Below are 11,449 nucleotides of genomic sequence, written 5' to 3' on the forward strand. Positions count from 1 at the left end.
CAGGACCTGGATTAACCTCTACATCACCAGAGGAACAGAGGAGGAGTAGGATAAGGGTACGGCTCAAGGCTATAAATACTGGTCATCTAGTAGGTTCGGAACAGAGAGTAAAAGGAGCAGGTTTATGGGCACGGTAGAATAGATTCAAGGCATAATGTTCAGACAAAGGTATGGTAGGATGTGAATACAGTGGAGGTAAACCTATGCATTGAGGGAGAGAGATATTGTCTCTAGAAACATCATGTAAACAAGGTGAGTTCACCGCATGTGTGGGAGGTGGAACTAAAGGGTTAGTTAAGGTGTATTGAGCATGGCTAGAGGCTCTAGAGTGAAATAAGGCAATAATCACTAACCAAAACAGCAATGGACAAGGCATATTGACATTAGGGAGAGGCGTGCATAGCCGAGTGATCATAGGGGTCCAGTGAGTAGCTCGGCGGGCTGGAGACAAGGCGATTCAGACAGCTAGCGGGACGGGGCTAGCAAGCTAGCAGAAGGGACTCAGAGGGACGTTGCGACGGAAGAAGTCTGTTGTAGCCCCCTCGCGCTGTTACGTTGGCAGACTAGTCGTGATGGATCAGCAGGGTTCCGTGTGGTAAAAGGGTCCAGGCCAATTGGCAAAATAGGTATAGTGGCCAAAGAATTTGTCCGATGGGCCTCTTCAGCTAACAGTCCAATATGCTCTAGACAGGCAGCGGCTAGCAGGCTAGCAGATTGGCATTCAGGGGACATCGCGATGGAGTAAAAGGCAGTAAAAGTGGTCCAGGCCAATTGGCAAAATAGGTATTGTAGCCCAAGGAGTGGCTGATGGACCTCTTAGGCGAGTCGGGAGATGGGACCTGGCAAAGGCTAGCTCCAGGCTAATTGCTTCTTGCTTCAGGACAGAGACATTATCCAAGAGAAGCCACTCTGATAGCATATATGCAAAGAAAAAATAAATTAAAAGATATATACACGGGACACGACAAGACAAGGACAAAGATTTGACTTCTACATCATCTTGGAATCACCCTAGAATGACTGCTAGATTAGGGAAAATTAAATACTATACCTCAATCATCTAAACTGGAATAACCATCTCAGTAACGGGTGCAACAAATCCAACAGATTGGATTAGTTAAGAAAACTGTATGCTATTTTCTTTGTGTAGCATAAAATTAACCAACCGATGAATGTGCATGCAAAAACACAGTAAAACAAACAATTCTGAAAATCTCCCTGCAATAGAGCATGCTATATGAAATATTATACATATAATCCTTCTCGGCTTCCAAACAATCATCAAAGAACCTTTGTCTTCCAAAAAGGGTTATTCTGAACGAAACGGTTCTTGGTAGAACTCTTTCCCTCCGCAAAGAACCATTTTGGAACCCATTTTTCTAGTGTGCTTGAGTGTGAACATGTACTGTATGTGTTTGTGTGCTACTTGTGTGCAAATGAATCTGACTTCTTTTGTCATGATATGTACAAAATGACCTTAGGTTTAACGAACCTTTTAATAGCTGCATAGATGGCTGCTTTAGATCAGATGAGATGTGAGTAAATAGGGTCCTGGGATCTATGAGGAATGAGTGGGCGGGAAAGGCAACTTGGGGTCCCATCTCAGAGAAAGAGAGAGTGAGAGAAAGCAAGAGAGATAGAGAGAGAGGGGGGGGGGCTTGATGTTGATAAAGATGGTATAAACATCTGAGGAAACAGAATGTGTGTATGCCTGTGAGTGACAGCTCATTAGAGTAATTCAGACAGAGACATACACACCTAAATATTTATCTCATATTCTGTGTTTATGGCCGGTGTATTTCTTGGAAGCTTAAGGTATTTGATGCCAGTGGGCAATGTGCTGAACAGACGTGATGAATGGTTGGACTCTAGATGTTGAAGCTGACGTGACTGCATTAAGACAGAAAGAGAGGCAGGAGGAAGGAGATATGGGACCAATATTCTGTCTCCAAAAGATGCGGTATATTTTAAATGCAAGTCGAGCATTGAAGAGGCATATTTCCTTTGTGAACAGCAAATGATTCAACAATTACCGTAAACATTCAGCTGAATGTTTTATTCCTTTTGAAAAAAATCAGGAAAACACGCATATGCTGCAGTGGAGGCTGGTGGGGTGAGCTATAGGAGGACCGGCTCATTATAATAGCTGAAATTGAATAAATGGGAATGGTATCAAACACATCAAACATATTGAAACCACGTTTGACTCAGTTCCAGTAATTCCATTCCAGCCATTACAATGAGACTGTCCTCCTATAGCTCTTCCCACCAGCCCCCACTGATATACTGTATGTAACATAATATTGTACCATGTGTAACAACATAATTGCATTTCAAGATCAACCTAATATGCTTTTTGAGGGCTTTCCAATCAATCTTTTGACTTTATCATGATGGGCTCTCCTCCTTGTCAAACAGAAGGTGTCTCATCCCTTAGCATGCTGTGGACGGGTATCGATTTAGTGGGGAAAGCTTTTCCATTTAAATCATTACAGCATGGCTGGATACCTGCTGGATTCAAAACAGAAAAAAATGGTAAATGGTGTTCAAGATTCTATCCACTCTTTAACACACGTGCACCTAAGCGCGCGCGCACACTCTCTCTCTCTCTCTCTCTCTCTCTCTCTCTCTCTCTCTCTCTCTCTCTCTCTCTCTCTCACTCCTCAATTTCCTTCAGTGTAAGGAAAGGGAGAACAGTAGGAGCTATCCATAATTCTGAAACACAAGAAACAGATGTGATCTCCTATCCTTTTCCACTCCTGCATCTCTTTTTCCCCTCTGCAGTGCGGCATACTCCCTGAGATATACCGAAGACATTATTTTCCACTACTTCAAGCCATAGACAAGCAGTTATTTGCGGCCTTCTGAAGTGTATATTTATATGTCTGATTAAACTGTCAACATGTTTTGATTGTCCAAATTATATTCCTCCTTCTACAGCATTTACTAAATTAATCTCAATGCCTACATACTGTAAGTGGCTCCACAACAAACCATGCAATGGCAAATTGGTAGCTATTTTCCCTGTGCAAGGTTTACTAGCTACTGAGTCCAAGCAGTATGAAGTTGCCCAAAGACACTGATCTATGGGACTATTCTAATGTAAGCTGACAGTACAGTTCTCTCAGTTTTGGTTGTCAGTCCAATAAGAATTTGAGCAACATTCTATTGCTGCAGTAAATGGGTTTACCTTCCAGCAGGACTTTCCAAACTAGCATCATTGATACCAATCAGACGTCGAAAAGAGATTAATTGAAATACGAGGCTCACTTTTGACAGGGCTGTGCCTGGTTGGATGTTGTTCCGATGTTCCTCAGTCAAGCCTTTGAATCGTGTTGGAGCTCAAAACAGATGTGAGTTGTGGTCTGTTTTCCCCACGGCCCAATTTAATTTAATCCATCAATCCCTCCCTTTTTACTATACATTATTTTATCTTTCAAAGACACTTATTTTACTTAGCAGCGAATCCAGAAAGAGAAATGAATGCACAGTCCACCTCACAAAAGCTGATTACTTTTTGGGGGGGCGAATGCAGGCGCTTAGTACTTCAGGTTAATAATGACCGATAACAAAGCTGTGTCTCTCAGGAGCAGTAAAGTCTGCTAATCTCCTAGACTGGAATATTAGAGGCAGACTGAGGCTGGTGCTGGTGCTGAGGCTGGGGCAGGCCTTCTCAGAGACGAAGAGATTCATTTAGGCAGGGCTCTATGGATCAGTATGCATCTCACTGCATGCTTCTTTAAGTGTTGATGATGGGCATTTTCCCCTCTGCGTCCTAATAAGCGCTTTACGTGCAAATATTATGCGATTAGCCGTTTTATTTTTTGTCAGGTGTAATTATTCAGATATTTACTTACTTGGCATTCAGATCAAATATAAAGTGTTATCCTTTCATCGGCCTTCCCGTGATCTGTCGTCTAGATCAGATCTGAGCGGGGGTGGAGGACTGTGTTGCTGATAATTTGAGGTCTTTATTTCAACTTTGAATTATCATAACTGATTTTAGTGACCATGCTATGATGCCTACTCTATCTTCGGCAATGAGAAAAGCAGTCTCAATTCACTGCTCTGTCATTGATTTATACTGGGAGAAAATGAAGATTTATCTTGACTACAAAGCCTGTGGATCAATTATTCACATACAATACATAAATGACTGGATTTCCTTTGTCCATGAAATAAATTAGCAATTGATAGCATTATTGTTTTATAAAACATCCTCTGTTCTACTGTGACTAGTAATATACATGTGTATGACATGCCACGGTACTACCTGCTATATAGCCATTAATTAAGCACAGAAACACACTGTGGGCCTGTAATCCTGACACTGCTGTGGTTCAGAGTGCCTTGGGTTTTATCGAAAGATTGGTAAAAGATTGGTACAGAGCTAATAAAATACTGGGGGAAAAGCAAAAACTGTTATAAGACTGAAATCGAAAAGGAAAGTTTAACAAATGTACTCAATAGCGTGCTGTCCCCCCGAGTTTGGCCAACCCACAACTCTTTGTAAAGGGTCCTACAGCCTGGAATGAGTTTTGACCCAAGTGATTCCCTCTAAGGCCCAGAAACCCAGTGAGACTTTTTGTTTAACTCTGATAACGGAGAAGCTGTCATTTTATAAACTGTGATTAGGTCTGGCCCGCCAAAGGAAAACTACAAATGAAGGGGAAATAAATGTAGTTCCACTTACTACAACAGAATGAGAAAGAGTTTTTACCTGCTATCATTCAGTCTGACATCAATAGAAAAAAAGAACAAAGGATGAATTAAGATTAGCAACAGGTGGATGCTCAAAGATTGAGGTGTTTGACGGCCAAACTCAAACTGACAATAAACTGCTGCCCACATTGTAAAGTATTATTGGGGCGATTGCTGTTGACATTGTTAAAACACCCAAAACTTCTTCTTGTTTTTTTGCTTGTTTATGCATTAGCTACTCCATAGGGAGGTCTGAACAATAGGCAGTGTGTCATTAATAAGATTTACACCGAAGTACAACATACATTAAAAGCATCCTGAGCCTTTAATTAAACCAATTAACTCATTACTGTTGACTCAAACAAACACACAAAACAACTGGCTTGAGTGTCTGATGATCTTCAAACACATAACTCATCTTAAATGTAATGAAACAACAAGGAATCAATAAACTACCTAGCTAGGCTATTATTTCACAACACAAAAAAAATTGGTCTTATGACTTTCCTTCAAATCATCCCACAGTGACTGTCTGTCATCTTTTCACAAATGAATGGGATATCAGTGCTTTCTTTTTCTTTACCCCCTCTTTTGTCATTTTGTTTCCTTTTTCACTTGTCTGTTTGTTTCCTTAGATAGTGTACGGACGTGAACAAACCTCCCAGCCTTAAAGCCATTGTCCCCAAGATAAGGCCATCAGAATCCCTTCACTGATGACAGCTGCATCGGGATTCCTGCTCTGTCCCGTCACTTCAGTAGTATAGATGTTTTGGTGATGAGGGGCAGGGGAACGGAAAGTTATAAGAGCTGGCATCTGTGGCGGCTTATCAGACTGAAGTATCAGAAACAAGCCTTTCGGGGGGAAAAATATTCTAACACAGTGGGATGACATTATCTGGGCCCAGAACATATTCTTCCCTCCAAAATCTGAGGCCACGGCTACGCAGAACCAGTCAACGCTGCAAAGATATGAGGCATTTCTCAAATTACTTGGGTGACCCGGCAGGTCACTTCATCTGCTCTCACCTTTCCCAACCTTACCCTTTGTACTTCCAGGTGAAGAGCTTCAATATGTGGATGCACAGTAGGAGGACATTTGGGGAAGTTTATAATGCTAAGCCCAAACAATCTTAATTTATTTAAAATGTGTCAACAGATTGTGAGACAGTTGGGATATTTCATTTTGCCAACACAAATCTTTTTGACATCTCCAGAAATGATGACAAGTCTATTATAACTTACAGAGAGGGTGATGAGTGACACGCCCAAATTAATGATCATACTTGTCTGATGACACAGATACAGCAACAGAATCAGGAATGTGTCAACCATCAATTCCCTTATCAGAGTTTTGCCCTGAAATACTGTGAAAAAGACATATGTTGCTGCATCAGATTTGAATTGAAATAACCTCTATCTATAACACTCAGTTACAGTGCATTGCAAAGTATTCATCCCCATTGGTGTTTTTCCTATTTTGTTGCATTACAACCTGTAATTTAAATGGATTCTTATTTAGATTTCATGAAATGGACATACACAAAATAGTTCAAATTGGTGAAGTGAAATGAAAAAACTCTTTGCTATCAACCCCTTTGCTATGAAGCCCCTAAATTAGATCTGGTGCAACCAATTACCTTCAGAAGTCACATAATTAGTTGAATAAAGTCCACCTGTGTGCAATCTAAGTGTCACATGTTCTCAGTACATATACACCTGTTCTGAAAGGCCCCAGTCTAAAACACCACCAAGCAAGCGGCACCAAGAAGACCAAGGAGCTCTCAAAACAGGTCAAGGACAAAGTTGTGGCGAAGTACAGATCAGGGTTGAGTTATAAAAATATATCCGAAACTTTGAACAATCCATGGAGCACCATTAAATCCATTATTAAAAACCGGAAAGAATATGGCACCACAATAAACCTCCCAAGAGAGGGCCACCCACCAAAACTCACGGACCAGGCAAGGAGGGCATTAATCAGAGAGGCAGCAAAGATAACCCTGAAGGAGCTGCAAAGCTCCACAGCGGAGATTGGAGTATCTGTCCATAGGACCCCTTTAAGTCGTACACTCCATGGAGCTGGGCTTTACGGAAGAGTGGCCAGGGAAAAAAGCCATTGCTTGAAAAAAAAATAAGCAAACACATTTGGCGTTCTCCAAAAGGCATGTGAGAGACTCCCCAAACATATGGAAGAAGGTTCTCTGGTCAGATGAGACTAAAATGGTGCTTTTTGGCCATTAAGGAAAACGCTATGTCTGACGCAAACCCAACACCTCCCATCACCCCGAGAACACAATCCCCACAGTGAAGCATGGTGGTGGCAGTAACATGCTGCAGGGATGTTTTTCATCGGTAGGGACTGGGAAGCTGGTCCGAATAGAAGGAATGGAATGATGGATGGAGCTAAATACAGGGAAATTCTTGAGGGAAACATGTTTCTGTCTTCCAGAGATTTGAGACTGGGGTGGAGGTTCACCTTCGAGCAGGACAATGACCCTAAGCATACTGCTAAAGCAACACTTGAGTGGTTTAAGAGGAAACATTTAAATGCCTTGGAATGGCCTAGTCAAAGCCCCGACCTCAATCCAATTGAGAATCTGTGGTATGACTTGAAGATTGCTGTACACTGGCGGAACCCATCCAATTTGAAGGAGCTGGAGCAGTTTTGCCTTGAAGATTGGGCAGAAATCCCAGTGGCTAGATGAGCCAAGCTTATAGAGACATACTCCAAGAGACTTGCAGCGGTAATTGCTGCAAAAGGTGGCTCTACAAAGTATTGACTTGGGGGGGAATAGTTATGCATGCTCAAGTTTTCTGTTTTTTTTTGTCTTATTTCTTGTTTCACAATTCAAAGTGTGTGGTTTCCTTTTTCCTTCATCTTGTTGCACAAAAAATATTTTGTATCTTCAAAGTGGTAGGCATGTTGTGTAAATCAAATGATAAAAACTCCAAAATAATTCCAGGTTGCAAGGCAACAAAATAGGAAAAATTGCCAAGGGGGGTGAACACTCACAGGCTACTGTAATTGGACTCTGTATAACTCTTTTGAAGTGTGCCAACTAGAGGTCGACCGATTATGATTTTTCAACGCCGATAACGATTATTGGAGGACCAAAAAAAGGCGATAACGATTAATCGGCCGTTTAAAAAAAAATATATATATAATTACAACAATACTGAATGAACAATGAACACTTTTATTTTAACTTAAAATAATACATCATTAAAATCAATTTAGTCTCAAATAAATAATTAAACATGTTCAATTTGGTTTAAATAATGCAAAAACAAAGTATTGGTTAAGAATGTAAAAGTGAAATATGTGCCATGTAAAAAAAAAAAAGCGAATGTCTAACGGGTGGCATCCATAAGTCTAAATATTCCTGTTACATTGCACAACCTTCAATGTTACGTCATAATTACGTAAAATTCTGGCAAATTAGTTCGCAAGTAGCCAGGCGGCCCAAATTGTTGCATATACCCTGACTCTGCGTGCAATGAATACAAGGGAAGTGACATAATTTCCCTAGTTTAATATTGCCTGCTAACATGAATTTCTTTTAACTAAATATGCAGGTTTAAAAATATATATTTCTGTGTATTGATTTTAAGAAAGGCGTTGATGTTTATGGTAAGGTACATTCGTGCAACTATTGTGCTTTTTTCACAAATGCACTTTTGTTAAATCATCCCCCGTTTGGCAAAGTTGGCTGTCTTTGTTAGGAAGAAATGGTCTTCACACAGTTCGCAATGAGCCAGGCAGCCCAAACTGCTGCATACACCCTGACTCTGTTGCACAGAACACAAGAGAAGTGACACAATTTCCCTAGTTAAAAGAAGTTAATGTTAGCAGACAATATTAACTAAATATGCAGGTTTAAAAAGATATACTTGTGTATTGATTTAAAGAAAGACGTTGATGTTTATGATTAGGTACACATTGGTGCAACGACAGTGCTTTTTTCGCGAATGCGCTTGTTAAATCACCCGTTTGGCGAAGTAGGCTGTGATTCAATGATAAATTAACAGGCACCACATTGATTATATGCAACGCAGGACAAGCTAGATAAACTAGTAATATCATCAACCATGTTTAGTTAACTAGTGATTATGTTAAGATTGATTGTTTTTATAAGATACGTTTAATGCTAGCTAGCACCATACCTTGATTCCCTGCTGCAGTCGCATAACAGGTAGTCAGCCTGCCACGCAGTCTCCTCGTGGAGTGCAATGTAATCGGCCATGATCGGTGTCCAAAAATGCAGATGACCAATTGTTATGAAAACTTGAAATCGGCCCTAATTAATCGGCCATTCCGATTAATCGGTCGACCTCTAGTGCCAACATAGCACTGTCTTTGAGCATTCTCTCCTAACAAAAATTGCATCTCTGTACAAAGAGATCATAGAGTAATTTGATGAATAGGATACCAAACATCCATGTGCATGCACACTGTATTTCGTCAATCATGTCAAATTACACCAAACATTTGGTGAAATATTCAGGTTCCTTGTGATTTCTTCTGAGAAAACTGAATCCTTAAGGTCGAATGAAGATTAAATTAATGAAAAGCTGGTCTAACTTTGACTTAAAGGCAAACAGTCCAATTAAAACTGATGTTATATTTGTGCAGGTAATGATTATCCCTCAGTGCCACATCGACTACAGACCTCCGCAATCACAATATCTCCTCAACGGGTGATCAATACTGAGGGAACTTGACTGATTAAAATGCATTTGGTAGCCTAAGATACGTGATTCATCATATTAGGATATAAAGGTTACGTGACCAAAACGTGATGGGTAATCATTACCTTGAAGCGACTTTAAGTAAAAAAGATCCATGAATAGCTTCAAGAAGACTCCAGGAAGCACATTTATGGCCATTGTACATTTAAAAAGTAATTGACCCAGTGTTCACTTTCATTTATATTTTTTCTGTTTGGTAACATGTAATTGATTCGCATATTTACACTCCTAATGGTCTGTCTGACAAAAGCATGTCCCTTTCTCCAGATCCCTACAGTATATTGGCATTGTATAGTGCTTTTGAAGTGTGAATTCACCATGTATTATCATGCCATCACACTGACTCTGAAGAGACAAGAGCTGTGTTCGAATACCCACACTAACATACTGTATACTACATACTTAATGAGTATATACTACATACTATTAGTTCATTTTAGTATACTGTAAACGAATGGTATTGTTTCAGTTGAGCGTACTAGAGCTTCGACTGTCTACCGGAAGTTGATGCATTTGTCTATCGGAAGCTGATGCATTTGTCTACCAGAGGTTGATGCATTCGCCTAGTTAAATAAAGGTTAAATAAAATTTAAATTAAAATAAATTATGTTGTTATGCAACCTCTTGCTAGCTTGTTAGCATAACAAATTACTAGCTAAACATTTTACAATTTCGGGTGTGTTCATATAGTCAGTCTGGAGTGCCAGAGTGTGGTCTGGGAGCATTGTCAATTGTCCATTAGTACATTCAGAGCGTTTCGCTCTCAGAGCGTTCAGAGGCACATTGGACTAAAACATTGGCTAGCTACTTCCAGACACAAATGGGAGAACACCTCACTCTGCCCATTTTACTCACCCTAGCAGACCTGGTTAGGCTGTGTTCATGTTATCCAGAGCGTTGGTAACTGTGCTGTTGGCAACAATTTAATTATTATTTTTTGGACGACATTTACTGACACCGGCCATATTCAACTGGTGTTGAGCATTAGTAAATTCATCAGTTATTCTGTGCAAGAGTGATCTGAAATCGGAGTAGATAGCCAGAATGAACAAATGCACAATGACTATATTACTTAGCTAAGAATTATGTGAATAATCAAGTCAATAAATGTTGGGTAGTTAGTTAGATAGCAGATTGTTAATAATACTGCTTATTAGTAGCTAACTAACGTTAGGTAACTAGTTAACATAACATACATTGTGTTCGTAAGTATAGATTAGCTAAAGAAAAGCCAACATAACATGTAACGTAACTTATTCGAAAAGTCATTACTTAATTACATTGCTCAACATTTTCTTAACATTTGTCATAATTCGTTAAAGCAATTCATTTGTATCTGCTCTCGTCGGACTGCGGCTGCATATTTTCCACAATTTTCTTAAAATCTGAAAACATTGTGAAGCCAGGTCCATTTTCTGAAGAATTGCATTATAGACACTAAAAACACAAAAAGTCTCCACTGCATGCATACTTCGTATTTTGGAGAATTTAGTACGACATCCGGGAACTTTTGGCATACTAACTATATCCATACCATGACCAGTAAGCATACTATATACTCAATTCACGTCACAAATAGTATGGTTAGTGCGGTTAGTATGAACACAGCTAAGGTGTTTAATTGCAAACACTATGAAGTTACTGAATGGACCTGGGAGTGAAAAAGTGTGTGTGTGCGTTTGCCAAAGTGGTACTTTAGTGACTGTCCAGATATGTCATTTGTTACAAAGCAACAGTGGCATAATCCTCTCCTCTCTGCTGAGTCCAGCTGTGCCAGAAGAATACATCAGTGGGAGGCCGGCATGGGACTGGAGTTGAGGGTCAAAGGTTAACTGTCAGCTTTTAATGTGCCGTGAGCTGCGTAGGAGCAGCAGTGGGGTACAAGGATTTAGTATGTCTGTTAAAGGCCCAGTGGGATTACCTCTTTAAGAGATTAAATTCACTGGCTACCATGGCTTGAGGACAGGAAGTCCACAAGCTCCCTGAAGTGGCGAATGCT

Source organism: Oncorhynchus kisutch, linkage group LG3, assembly GCF_002021735.2.
Source record: "Oncorhynchus kisutch isolate 150728-3 linkage group LG3, Okis_V2, whole genome shotgun sequence".
NCBI classification, from domain to species: domain Eukaryota; kingdom Metazoa; phylum Chordata; class Actinopteri; order Salmoniformes; family Salmonidae; genus Oncorhynchus; species Oncorhynchus kisutch.